Raw genomic sequence first — 15,223 nt, 5'->3', positions numbered from 1 at the left:
TAATGTTTCTTCTAATAAGTTGAACACAGATTCAAGTAACGTTGATTTATCCTTCTTTCCATGTTTTCTTTGCACAGTTATAAATGGGTCCGACCGTAAAATTAGTGTGTTCAATATGTCTGTGTTTGTTGCAATGCGTGACATTTTGCGGCTGTGATATAGTCTACATTTTTTTAATTCCTTATTATTCGACTCGGCAGCTTCCTCCGAAAGCTCTCCAATTGATACGAGTGCATGCTCAATCACAGAAGATCCATGAAGTAACACCTTATGGACTGTAGCTGGCAAATAGTACCATGGATACCTTTATCAATTCCTTAGCAGTATCGATGGCATATTCATTAAACTTGTCCAAATTTATTTTGTACCCGAGGCGATAGCTTGGAGTATAGTGGCACAACGATGGATAAGATTCTCATTAAGCCCTGTAATTTCAGAAGCTAATTTGGGATTTGAGAAAATTTTCTAGCCACATTTCCATCGTTAGAAGATCCTCTACCTCCGTCTCTGGGCTTGTCTACTATTATTCCTATTTTTTCCCGAAACGCCGCTTGAATTTTATGCTTTTGGTCTAAAACTTTTAATTTTTGCTCCGGACCTCTAGCTTGCCACATTTTGATAACAGACTTATAGGAAAGATGTAGAAAGTATTCAAAGAAACGTATTTTCGCATGAAGTGGGGATAAACCGAATTCGAAATATTCTCTGTTCACGTCTTTCTTCAAACATTTTTCCAAGTTATTCATCTCTTTTGGAATTGCTCCACATATAAAACATTTTGTAGAGGATGACTCTCTTAAAGCGTTGCACACTTTTCCGTCTACCATAGTCAGTTGTAAACTATGCTCAACAATTATGTTTTTATTATCAATCAAAAATTCTGTCGGTTTAAGTTGATGTATTTTTTCCCTGAAGTATTTTTCCTCTTCGATTGACAGTTCAGTAGTCTCCTTTTTGAACTGAAAACGAACTGGCCTGCAGTAATGTGTCGATGAAGGCCGCGGATTTTTCCAAATTATTGAATGGGTACTTTTTGAAATTAGTTGGAGAGGTACGTATGAGGTGACAAATAGGCTCTTGTTTCCACTTTCCAATTAACGTTAGGTTTTCAATCGATTCATCCGTGATTGATTTAACTACATCTTCTTGAAGCTCCAATATGCTCGATGCTGTATTATCCAGTAAACCTTGCAACTCAATTTCAGCATGAGATTCGTCAACTGATATATTTTTAGGGTATCTCTTTTTTTTTGCATTTACTATGGTGTGGTAGCTTGGAAATAAGTCGAAGGATATTTTGCTATTAACGAAATTCCTTATAAGCAGATATTGACTTTTGGACATTGCGGTCTCCATTATTAGGGAAATTACTTCAGTGGAATCTGCTTGCATTGTCGGCTGTTGCTGATTTTCATTGCGCAAAGCAGAAACAGCGGACTCATCCATTTCAATCAGCCGAGCTATACGACGTCGCTTTGTTCTAGATGAAGACTCCGCAAAATCAACCTTTCGACGACCACGATGAGGACTTTCCGCTATATGCTGAGATGAATTTTTGGTCGACTTAAGGACAATTGACTCCATTACATTTAGCCAATCATATTGATATTGTACAATTGACGATATTTTCCGATCATACCGAGTCCAAAAAACAACAATTTTTTTACATATGTATTTATTCTCAATATTAAATTTAACATCGTCGATAACTTCCCGTAATTTCGCAGCGTTGCTACCGTCTTTGGTGCACCATAAATTTAAAATATACTGTCGTGAAAATACACAACGATACGAATCTCCTTTGGGAATGCAAACAAAAATTATAAAAAAAAAATGGAAAAAATAATTAGAATAATTTTAAGTAATAGTAATAAACTGACAACTAAAAGCTGTAAATAGTCACAAAAGGCAAACACAAATACACAACAAAGAGGGGAGACACAAAAGACGACACAGGGGCTCCGCTGCAGCGCGCTGGCAAAATTTGACTTTGAAAAAATAAGAAGTCGTGTTAGCATATTAACGATTACAACTACATCCGCAACTTTCCGCACCTAACTTTAACGATTTTAACATCTTAAAACTCTAATTAAGATAAAAATAATAATCCTAATAGGGAATCGTGGGGAACACAACTAAAACTTTAGGTAAACAAATTTAAGACACACAAAACAAGTAAAAACAAATAGGTTTCACATATCAAGTTAGTTTTTAAATATTTCATATTAAGTTAGCATAAATTAATTTCATAAAGTAAAATAAATACCTTGAGCTTCAAAATCAATTTCAAATAATATAAATCTATAAACTTGAACAGTTACCAGCCCGATTTGAAGTGCGCTTTTGCTTCGAAATATTTCACCACAGCTCCGATGCGCTGTTGAAATGAACACGTGTTCATGCTTTTGATTCTATTTTTAGAATGTACCGTTAGGATTCCAGCGAAAACCGGTTTGCAAATTGGAAGATTGGACATTTTAGAGACAAACTGTGTAAATTTAATTTAAATATTTTCTGATCGGTTGTTTTGATTTCTGCCCTCTGACGGAACCACTGTGCACTGGTGGGGGGAAATAAAATGACCTGCATTGAGTGAGAAATATTTCATTCTGCTTTTATTGTAAATATTGTACACCTTATATACTATTTGAAGTCTTACTTATCTAGTTAAATAAATGTGTATGTACGGCACACCACATGGGGTTGTTTTCAACTATACAATGCAATACATGTGTGTGTGTGTGCTGTCATACAAGATCTTGAGATTTTTGATGAAGAATACGAATACAATAACCACCATAAGGGTTGTTTTTCTGTATTGTATTCTTATTACATATTTTTTCTTTTATTTTGCTGCATTGCATGTAAATGCATTATGTATGTATGTATGTTTTAATATATAAATAGATATTTATATTTAGTATAATTTCGGCTTTGCATATAAATGAGTATGTTCAATGATATTTGAACATATTGCAGAGGGAAAGAAATTATTATTGAAAATTAGTGGACTGTATATGTTTTTATGATCTTAAGTATTACAAATTTCTTAACTTATCTTATTTAAGAAAATAAACATGTTCAATTTTGAACATTCTGCCGGACAACAAAAGTGACTTCCAGCCGCAGATTGTAATCGACGTTTGGTTTTTAGTTAGTCCGTTTGCTTTAACGCTGCCATGGTATTAGTAACTCCCAAATGGTTGTTACTACATCTGCTTTTCCAACTGGATCTATTATGGCTATTTCAATAGTTTTATTTACGTCTTTTTTATTATGGTCCTTCTCCTTTTCTTTATCGCGTTGCTTATCCTTCTCCACTTCAGGTTTCTTTGATACATCGTCCTTTTTTGTATCAATAGTTTGTTTGTCGTCTCTCGTCTTAGAAGTTGTGTCTCGTATCTTCTTGTCTTCATCTTTTTTTGTTGTATCCACACGTCTTTTGGCGACACTTCGACTGGCATCCGACGATGATAGCGTTGCGTAGCCATAACAACTTGTACCCGGAGTTCGGGAGTTGGTGACCACCTTGGCTCCAATAACTTTGCCATATTTAGAAAATATAGTTTTCAGATCACTGGCTCTCGTTAATGAAGATAACCCCGATACCAAAAGATTACGTGAAGGTTTTGTCAGCTTTCCTGTGGACGACAATTTTGTAGATGTATTCACTTTGTCATCCTTCTGCGAAGTCTTGTTTGAAGATGATTTTTGTTCACTAATGTCTTTATCCTTTTTGTCGCCGGACTTCTCATCTTTTCCCTTTGATTTATCGTCATCATGCTTGCTGCATTGGCGTTCGTCCTTACTGCTGCTGGATCCACCCTTGGATGTTCTTGTGTCCTTCAAAGCTGCAACCGTTTTTGTACTCTTTTGCACTGAATTCCTGCCGGTATTATAACCTTCTGCATCGGTGCATTTTTCCTTTATGTATTTTAGTGAAGTAGTAAAATCTTCCTTCTGTGTTTTAGCATTATCTTCCAAAATATGATCAGCTACTTCAGTTTCGTCTTCAAACGATTTAACCTGGATTTCACTTTCCCACATTTTTCCAAAATGTGAGCCTGCCGGAAGAGATTGATGACAAGTTACCAATTTAGTTGGTTGTTCCTCAGTTTTTGAAGCTTTATGAAGTTCTTCAAGTGATTCTTCTTCAACTTCAACTTCATGTATGTTTTTGTCTTCCTCTATTACTTCTGCTGTTTCTTCCTCAGCAGAAGACAGATATATACAAGGTAGATAAAAGATTGGAACTTTTGTACATTTTAAATCCGAGTCAAAACGGTACAAAATTTCAGGTTCTTCTTCTATTGCAAAATCTGCAAACAGGACATCACGCTGAAGAGAAATATAACTAATTTCGGACTCTCCTTTTTGTAATCTCGCTATACAAAGTTTGAGATTTTGGAAATACTCCGCCGTTACTTCAAAATATAAATTTTCAACTTCAGGAAAAATTTTTGAAAAATAATTTGTGTGAAAATTGTGCATTTGAAGAAACACAATTTTCAAATGTTTAATATGATCACTTTTTATTGTAGTGATTTGGTGGAGATCTTCCATTACTTCTCTGAGGAGTTGAATTTTCCTCTTGAATATGAAGATTCCAAGATCCAAATCAAATGTAAGTGACTTGTATTTATTTGTCATGTTGCTGCTTGTTTTTCTCCAAAGAAATCGTTGGAGGTATTTGATTTGGTCGCCTAGTTGACCTTGCTGTGCCTCGACTCACAGCCGCTGAATATTTCTTGGATAGCAGTTAGATCACTGCGTTTAGTACTTTTTTCACCGAAGTGATGAACAACGACAAATTAAACAACTGAGTTGAAGGTTTAATCGATAATCAGCATTCCGTTTTATTTTGTGCTTTCTTAAATACTAATATTTTGCTTTCTTGCAATAACTTAAAAATAAATGCTTGCGTAAAAATTCTTAGGAAATGTGTCTTGTGCATTTTGCAAAGTAATACAGTTAATAAAGTTATTATACATTTTGTTAACTGTTGCATTTTCGTTAGCGGAAATGCACTTGAATGAACAATAAATACAAATTATTAAAATTCTTCGGAGTTGTTGACTGTTGCATTTTCGTTAGTGGAATTAGTGGTACATTTTATTAACTGTTGCATTTTCGTTAGCGAAAATGCACTTGGACAAACAATTCTTTGGAAAACTCAATTAATAAATATTCGTATTCTTTGAAAATAGTATTCTTTATAACACCCCCACCGTTAGTTTGAGGCTCCGACGAAATTATATTATCTTTGCCGGATTGTTTATAGTAGTTTCATTTTTAATTGTACATTTGGAATATATGTTTTTGTATTCTTAAAGAGGTATATAAAAATAATTAAGATACATATTGATATAATAATTGAGATATCTATACCAAAACTAAGTATTTTTGAGTTCTTATCTGTATATAGTATATTTTTCAGTGTTTCTTCGTATTCTATTTGCTTCAGATATAAAGATTCAATTTTTATGTCTGCTAGTGTTGTATTACTATTGTCTTTAATTTTTGTAATGATATTAGGTAGAATAAACTTGTCTTGTATTTTATTTTGACATTTGTAAAAGTCTTGTTTAACGCGTTTATTTCACAATTTTCGAATTTGATTAAGTAATTTCCTGAAATGTTTAATTTAGCTTTGTTGCAGTTATGGGATATTGTGCTGTTAAAATGTTTAAGAATTAGTACTCCAGGAATTATTTCGCTTATCTCTTGTGTATTTAATGTTTGCATTTTGCAATTAGCTTCTTCAAAGTTTAGTATTTTGTTTAAACAATCATCGTTAATTTTTATAAGATTTCTTTTTAGATTATCTTTAATATATGTGCTATAAATATTGCTTTCTGAATCTATGAGAACATCAGAGTGGCTAACCTTTATGGATTTATTATTTTTGTCAGGAATGGGTACGAATGTCACCATGGATAGTGAATCTTGCGAATATTGTGGTATAGAGAGAATTATTATAATATTACCTTCGTGAAGTGCTATGGCTACTTTAATATTAGTATAACTGTCGAAGTCTGTGATTAATTCGAGTTCGGTTTGGCTGAGAATATCTGTGGGGATGATTCCCAGTTTCCCGGAGAAAATAATCTGTCCTATGTCGTCAACGTGATGCCGTAGGAGTGAGATGTCGTTGTTAATCTGGTATATGTGCTCTATAAATGTTATCTCGTCCTCTATGGTTGAAATTTTATTACCTATAATATTCCTGACTTTGTTTAAGTAGTCCCCGATAATGTTTTACTGATAGTTTATGTGGTTAGTTATATTCTGGATTTGGGAGTTCATAACATTGTTTATATAGGTTAGTTTGTTCATTTCATTAGTTAAGTTTTCATCGTTCGTATGTAGTAATTTAAGAGTTTTAGTTATTTGTTCTTCATCGTCACTGTCCATTCTACCTGCAATAATTTTTAGACCTTTTCCTATAATGTTTAAGAGAGCCCGTTTCCTTCGGAAATGTGGGTTAAGGTTTTCTATTTTTGCTCTTAATAGCATAAAGTTCTTATTTATTGTATTTATTAATTTTTTTGATTCGCTGCTGGATATCTTTAGGATGTCAATGTTGGTTTTGATTATTTCCATAGTTCGTTCGTATTCTGTGGTGTTTATTATGTGTAGCACTTTTATGTAGTGTTCTACAGTTTTAGTCTCTCCTGTTTTTATCGGTATGTATCCATTATTGTTCGATACGTCCTGTAGGTCGATGGTTTGAGTCTTGAATGTTGGGGTAAGTGTTGCCATCATTATGATCCATTTAATCATCTAAAAAAATTACATTTATTTAATTGTAGCTTTGATTTTGGGGTTACTCTTGTCTTGGTATTTCTTCTTAGGTCTAACGTGAGCTTTATAATATTTATGTCCAGTTTCTGTTATCTGTAAGTGGTCATCATCTATTTTTCAGCATTAATTTTCCTGTATTTTCTGTGATTTTTACCCCCTCTTATCTCTCTAATGTAATTTGGTCCGCCTTCTAATTCTATATCCTTCCGGTTTTCATTTAACTTCTGAATGTACTTTTCTTTCTTTGAATTTATAAGATCATGAATTTCTTTGTATCTATCTTCATGTACTTTGCCATTTACAAAATCAATCGGTTTGATACCGGTCGTGCTATGTATTGTATTATTATAAAAACCTATTATTCTTATCATTTTATCTTCTATACTTTCGTCTTTGTTTTCTTTATCGTGCCTTAACAAGCGTATGTGCTCATTGATTGTGTTGTGTAGTCTCTCAATGTCGGCGTTAGACGTATGGTTACTATTGGAAGTATAGTGAATATCTATGTTCTCCTTTTTCAAAAATTCTTGCATCGGTATAGCTTTAAAGCCTAGTTCATTATCCACAACAATTTTATTTATTTTCCCATAAGTATTGATTATCAGCAAAAGTTTTGTTTTAAATTCTGTCCAACTCCTACCGTTTATTTGAAATACTAACGCGAACTTTGAAAATTTATCAATTGCTGTCATAAAAAGTTTCTTACCTAAAGTATAAAATACGTCTATATGTAATGTTTCCAGAGGTTTGGATGGAGTTTCTGTAATTTTGTAAGGGATCTTCGGGGTTTCCTCTCGTATTTTTCTAAGTTACAAATTTCACAGTTATTTATGAACTGAGTTATCCTTTGTTTTAATTTAGGATTGTAAATTCGCGTAATTAATTCTTTATATACTGCCTGAATTCCTCTATGGTTTTTGTCAAGATGTTCGTTTTCAATAATTTCAGTTAATCGATTTTCGTCTTCTATGTCTTCCGTCATGAGTGTAGATCTAAGTACTTTAAAATTTGGGTTATTTGAAAATAGTTCTTCGTAAACAGTTTTAAACATAGTATAAAATTCGTCTTCGATAAAAATAGCATTCAGTTGTGTTGGATTAAAATGATTCTTTAGTATTGTAATTGCTGTTTCCCTGTCCATTTCCTTCATAGAAATTATTCTTCTTTTATTTTTTAAAAACAGATTTATTTTTATTCTTAATGATCCAGAGGTAGTTTTCATTATAACTACTTGATTTTTAAACATATTAATTGGTGAAGTAGTACTTTTATCGTTCCCCTGTCGCACTCTAGTGTATTAATGCTGGGTTCAATTTCAATCCTTGACAAAGCGTCGGCATTATTATTCTTTATTCCTTTCTTGTACCTAATATCATAATCGTATTCAGATAATCTTAATCTCCACCTAACAAGTTTTGAATTTGGTTCCTTTATAGAAAAGAGCCATGTCAGTGGCTTGTGATCTGTCTCTATTATAAACTTACGACCAAAAAGGTATGGCCTAAAATATTTTGTAGCCCATACGATTGCCAATAATTCCTTCTCTATTGTGCTATAATTTGTTTCATGCGTATTAAGGGTGCGACTGGCGTAGCATATTGGATGATTATCTTGCGAAAGTACCGCTCCCAAAGCGTAATTACTCGCGTCCGTTGTCAATGTAAATGTTTTAGAAAAGTCTGGGTATGTTAATATTGGATCATGTGTTAGTAGGGTCTTGAGGGTGTTAAAACTTTTTTCGTAGTCCGAGTCATTTATATTTATCTGTGAATCTTTCTTTAAGCACCTAGTCATTGGTTTAGCTATAGCCGAGTAGTCCTTTATGAACTTCCTGTAGTAGCCTGTGAGCCCTAAGAATTGCTTGATCTGTTTTGCTGTTTTGGGTATTGGGAAGTTAACAACGCATTCTATCTTTTTAGGATTGGGCTTGACTTTTTCCGTTGTAATTATATGCGGAACTCTGTTTCCTTTTTTAGAAATTCTGATTTATCTAGCTGGACTTTTAAATTTCCCTCCTGTAATCTTGCGAATATAAGCCTAAGTGAGTTCATATATTCCTGTAAGGATGTTGAAAATATGATTATATCGTCCAGGTATACTAGGCAGATTTTGTTGATATAATCTTGGAGTAGATTATTCATCAATCTCTGGAACGTTGCAGGGGCTGTTTTTAGTCCGAAAGGCATTCGCAGAAATTCATAGTGCCCTCCTTCGACACTAAATGCAGTTTTGTGGATGTCTTCTTCCTCTATCTCGATTTGGTGGAAACCCTTCGCCAGATCGAGTGTAGTGAAGTACTGGCTTCTTCCCAGTTTTTCAAGAATCTCGTCTATGTTCGGGATGGGAAACTTGTCATCGATCGTTACTTCGTTCAGTTTACGATAGTCGATTACAAGTCTCCACTTTGGTTTCCCGCTGGCATCGGCCTTCTTTGGCACGATCCAAATTGGGGCTGAGTAGGGAGAATTGCTATTCCTAATTATCCCGTGTTTTAACATTTCTTGGATTTGATCTGTGACTTCTTCCTTATGTACGTATGGGTACCTATATGACTTAGAAAATATAGGTATGTTGTTTGTAGTTCTAATTCTATGTTTTATTGCTGAAGTAAATGAAAGTCCTTCATTTTCCTGGTAAAAATATTACGATATTCTTTTATTATTTGCAACAATTGTGACCTTTCCTCGGGGTTCAAGTGCCCTATTCTAATTTGGTCAGCCAATGGCTTAGATTCTTTATTTTCGATTATATTAAAATTTTCTACTTTTTGCGTAGTCACCCGATTGGTTTCAGATAGTAAGTTTATCTTTGCTTCTTGATTTCTTACATTTAAAATTCCCTCTCTTTCAATGTTTCCGCTGTTTTCTTCCTTATAATATACTAGGTTAGAGTCATCTGGTACTACTATCTTTCTTTCATTTAAGTTTTCGTTTTCGAAGTGCATAGGAAGTGTCTTGTTACCGATCTTTATTTCGTTCTTTTTATAATCGATACAGGCATTTATTGGTCTCAATATATCGTTACCTATTAGACCGTCAAAAAAGTTATGAAATTTTATTATATAAAACTCTATTGGTTTATTAGTTCCAATGTCGCTAAATTCTTCGAACATGGGTACTATTGCCTTTTTGTCAACGTAAATTCGATGTTGGAGAGTTTTAATTAAAAGTGGACTAGTTGGATGAATTCTTTTGGGGTCGCAGATACCCGGATTTAAAATGGAGTTTGTTGCGTCTGTGTCTATTATAAGTCTTATAAAACCTATCTTTGTTTTTATTATTATAAATGGTAATTTCTTCTTGAGGCTGATTCCTGAAAATTTTCAGCGACTTCTATTTTTCCTATGTCCATAGGTTCCGGTTGGTTTCTGAAATTTGGTCTCTGGAAGGATGGGTTTTGAGGACTGGGGTTTTGTGGGTTTGTTTGTTGGTATGATTGGGATTGTTGGTAATTTCTTCCGTTATTTTGGGGCATTGGTTGGAAATTCCTTCTGTTGAATAGTTGTTGGACTTGTTCCTACTGTCTTTTTTATTGTATTGGGTATTGTTTCTATAGTCAGTATTCCTATTACTTGAATGAGTTTTAAATTCTGTGCTGTTGTTCACGTTACTGTTCCCTGTATGTGCGTACCCGACTTGAAACAGTATGTGCATAGCATGTTCCAAGTCTTTTGGGTTCCTACAGAAAAGGATTGATTTCATTTTTCAGGAAGTTTGTTTTTAAAGATATTGAGGGCAGTGCGCTTGTTGTTCATCGCACTCTCTCTAGTTGCTTCGGTTTCTCCTAAAATGGTTACTAATTTGTTATTTAACCTGTGTAACCTGGTTTTCATGTCGTTGTAAAAATCTAAAGTATTTGTTCTAAAGGTCACGCTTCGTAATTCGTCAAAGAGTTCTTCGCAAGAACGTATATCCCCGAAATTATTCTGTAGTATGTTTTTAATCTCTGTCCATGAGGTCGCGTGGCAGTTTATTTCTATTGCCTGTCTTGCTCTTCCTTTTAGCTTTGATTTTATTAAGTCCGAAAAAACTAGTTGGGACAGTTCGTCATATGTTTTTAGGTGTGGGTGTATTCGGTTAATAAGTGTGGTGAATGTCTGCAGGTCTCTTGAGTCGCCACAGAATTCAGGTAAGTTATTAAGATATTTTAAAGGGTTTATAGTAAGAATGTTTTGAGCTGGTACTGCCATTTTATTTCCCTTTTTTTTATAGCTTCGGGAGGAAGAAAAAAGAAATTCTCTCTAATAATATGTTTTAAATAATGTTTCTTTGCTTGGGTTTTTATCAAGGTTACTTTATGTAGGAACTCTTGCAACTTTTTGATTTCTTGTTTTCCAGACGTATATTTTAATTTTTTTTTCAATTTCTTACTCTATGCTAATTTTATCAGTTACATACAGTTAATAATAATAATGATAATATATAATATAGTCAATCGGATTCTCACTTTCTGATGTTATTGTTGAATATTATATTGCTGTCTGCCTGGCTCTGTGTGGGTTTGAAGTTGATCTGGATGTGTTTCCAAGGATGGAAAAAATATTGTCACTATGTTGAGTTTAAAGTTGATTAGGATGTGCAGTTGGTTTCTGATGAGTTGTTAATATGGGTATATCTTTGTATTTCCGGTTGTTGTCTGAAATTATCATCGATAAAGTAAATCCTTTTTACCCTTTTTTTCCCCCCTTTTTGTATTATTTTCGAAAAATTTGTATGTTTTAAAGGATTTGTTCTTCAATCTTATGAAGTTCAAATGTCACTCTCACTAAACTTTTTTGCAAAAATTATATTGTATGCTTAGAAGATACGTTCTTCAATCTTATGAAGTTCAAATGTCACTTTCACTAAACGTTTACGCAGAAATATTTTGTATGTTTTAAAGGATTCGTTCTTCAATCTTATGAAGTTCAAATGTCACTTTCACTAAACGTTTTCGCAAAAAATATTTTGTATGTTTTAAAGGATTCGTTGTTCTTATTTTTTTTTCTACCCGTTACGAATATAGAAATATTCAATATCCTTTCTTATGTAACTTGATTTTAAATTTTTACACACAAGGATACACGGGTATCCTACCGACTGCGCCACTTTTTTCACCGAAGTGATGAACAACGACAAATTAAACAACTGAGTTGAAGGTTTAATCGATAATCAGCATTCCGTTTTATTTTGTGCTTTCTTAAATACTAATATTTTGCTTTCTTGCAATAACTTAAAAATAAATGCTTGCGTAAAAATTCTTAGGAAATGTGTCTTGTGCATTTTGCAAAGTAATACAGTTAATAAAGTTATTATACATTTTGTTAACTGTTGCATTTTCGTTAGCGGAAATGCATTTGAATGAACAACAAATACAAATTATTAAAATTCTTCGGAGTTGTTGACTGTTGCATTTTCGTTAGTGGAATTAGTGGTACATTTTATTAACTGTTGCATTTTCGTTAGCGAAAATGCACTTAGACAAACAATTCTTTGGAAAACTCAATTAATAAATATTCGTATTCTTTGAAAATAGTATTATTTATAACATTTAGTCTCTGCTAACACGGCTTATGCGATCGGTTTTAATGCGGGAATATACACCCGTCTTACAATTTAATTTTGCCTGTATTTGTATTAATAACAGGGCTTTTTTAAATTTGGCTCAGCTCTTTTTTTTTGTTTTAGGCTCGATAGGACCAAAATATTTAAAAACTCAATGAAGATTTTATCAAACCTTACCACTGGTGGGGGGAAATAAAATGACCTTCATTGAGTGAGAAATATTTCATTCTGCTTTTATTGTAAATATTGTACACCTTATATACTATTTTAAGTCTTACTTATCTAGTTAAATAAATGTGTATGTACGGCACACCACATGGGGTTGTTTTCAACTATGCAATGCAATACATGTGTGTGTGTGTGCTGTCATACAAGATCTTGAGATTTTTGATGAAGAATACGAATACAATAACCACCATAAGGGTTGTTTTTATGTATTGTATTCTTATTACATATTTTTTCTTTTATTTTGCTGCATTGCATGTAAATGCATTATGTATGTATGTATGTATTAATATATGTTAACATGGCAAATGTTAACAATTACTAAATAAGTAATAACACATAATCAGCAATAATGAGCAAATCATAGCGGAAATGCATCTTTAGTTGGACAATATTTCCCACAGTAAAAGCCAGACGCTTTCATCAGCATAAAAGCTCATTTTTCGGCGTGAAGCGGAAATCCAACACGCGCAACCGAAATAAGCCAATTCGGAGAATCGGCAACAAAGTCAGCAGTTGGCCGGTGCAACGTAGCTTAGGTTTTAAGTAAATTAATTCTTAAGTTTAGTCTTAGCTCTGTAATGTAACGAACAAGTAATAAATAAAATTTTTTTTAAAAGAAATTAACATCAAATTTCTTAACTGGCGCCCAACGTGGGGCCTTCGCTAGTCGCGTTTCGTATCAATACAATTCGCGGGTGTATCCACAAGTCTTGGTTAAAAAGTTTGTGCTGTCGTGATACTCAGCGGCTACCATTAGAAGACAAGGATAATACTTACCACCCCATAGACGGCGAAGGCTTGGGCTAGGACTCAACAGAAGTGCAGGAAAAGAGGCCCCTAGTCGCCAATAGCAAACGGGAAACGCAAGACGTTAGCCGCCTGCCCAGGAGAATGTTCCTGCTACTAGAGTAAGAATTAATTTTAAGAATAAATATTAATATATTCACATATGTAAAAGAATTTTTAAAATATAAAAAGTGAAACTGTTTAATGTGAAACAAACTATGTTTAAGAAATCTTTAATGCAAAGGTGAACACAATTTAAGAATAGTGACATAATTTAAGAAAGAGAGCGTAATTCAGAAAAAGTAATTGAACTAGACGAGATAATATTATATCGAAAAGCTAACTAAAAGTGAAAAATATAGAAAGGAAAGTTTTAACTCAAAACAAAATAAGCTAGGGATAAATTAAATTTTTAAAATAAAAAGTGAATAATAGAAATATATCAATCATGCCAGTTAATCCTGCCAACCTCGTTCGGCCACCAATACTTAATGCACCCCAAGGGCCACCAGCACCTTGTGGTCAGCCTCTTGCCTCTTCTAATTCATTCTCGATGGATGAGTTAACTTCCGTAATCACAGGAATTGTGAACAATGTCTTAAGGACTGAAGGGCGAAACATGGTTCAAGCCGCCCTTAACCCAAATTCCAACTTTTCAAATTTCACGGACATTACCATAGACTCAAGACTACCCGGGAATGTCTCTGAATTAGACAAAATACCAGATGTGGTACGATGTCTTCGGGAGTTCTCCGGAAATCCGGGAGAATTCACATCTTGGAGGAAAAGCGTGGACAGGATCCTCCAGATATATGAGCCTCAAAGAGGTACCCCAAAATATTATGGCATCCTCAATGTCATTAGAAACAAAATCGTGGGCAATGCCGACATTGCCTTGGAGTCCTATAACACTCCACTTGATTGGAAGGCGATCTCCAGTTGCCTAACATTGCATTACGCGGATAAACGCGACCTTGGTACCCTTGAGTACCAAATGACCTCTCTCGTACAGGGTAGCAATACAATTCAAGAATTTTACCAAAAGGTATATTCTCATCTCTCACTAATTTTGAACAAACTGGGATGCATGGAAGTCGGCGCAGAAGCCATGCACCTTCTAACTCGTCGTATAGGGATAAAGCCCTAGACACGTTCGTTCGCGGACTCAAAGGAGATCTACTGAGACTCCTTGGAATGAGGGAACCAGCAGATCTCCCTCAGGCACTCCACCTGTGTCTCAAACTAGAGAATCAAACCTTCAGGTCACATTATGCCTTGAGCAATAATAACAATATCAGCAGGAAACCACAAGAGTTTCGTCCACCACTACCTCCCAGAAGGATGAACAATGAGTTTTACCCCGAATTGGCATACTTGCCCCAACCAAGGTTGTACGCAGCCACTCCACATAGACCACCGCAAATGAACTATCAAGTTCAACGCCAGCAACAGGCGCCCCAATATGCACAACAGCATTACAATCCACCACCACGTCCTTTGCATAAGCCACAGCCACGTCCAGAACCAATGGACATTGACCCATCACTGCGAACTAGGAATATTAATTATATGAATAGGCCACGTAATAATGACCCTATTAACAAAAGACCTCCTCCTGGCAACCCTCCAGCTCCTGTGCCCCCTAATAAAATCCAAAGGAATTTCCATATAGATTCCGAACAACCCCAAGCTTACTATCCTACCACAACAATTGACAAGCAGACGAACGACAACTCTAGCCATTACGATGACGAATGTTACAGAGACAGAAATGATGAAGGTCAGGACGATAGCTACATAGACACGACTGATTTACATTTTTAGAATGAGTCACTCTTCGCTGCCCTATGTTGAATGCAGGC

The 15,223-nt window shown here is 34.5% G+C and overlaps 1 long non-coding RNA gene across 1 annotated transcript; it reads right to left on the bottom strand.

The window, feature by feature from the left end:
• Nucleotides 1-6,451: 6,451 nt before the first annotated feature.
• On the bottom strand, nt 6,452-7,575 carry LOC120780934. The gene is made up of 2 exons (XR_005705976.1): nt 7,511-7,575; nt 6,452-6,783 (listed from the first exon to the last, which is right to left on the bottom strand). It is a non-coding gene; the product is annotated as an uncharacterized LOC120780934 (long non-coding RNA).
• Nucleotides 7,576-15,223: the final 7,648 nt, after the last annotated feature.

This window comes from Bactrocera tryoni, unplaced genomic scaffold (assembly GCF_016617805.1).
Source record: "Bactrocera tryoni isolate S06 unplaced genomic scaffold, CSIRO_BtryS06_freeze2 scaffold_25, whole genome shotgun sequence".
In the NCBI taxonomy this organism is placed as follows: Eukaryota; Metazoa; Arthropoda; class Insecta; order Diptera; family Tephritidae; genus Bactrocera; species Bactrocera tryoni.
This window is presented reverse-complemented; position numbering and strand designations above follow the sequence as displayed.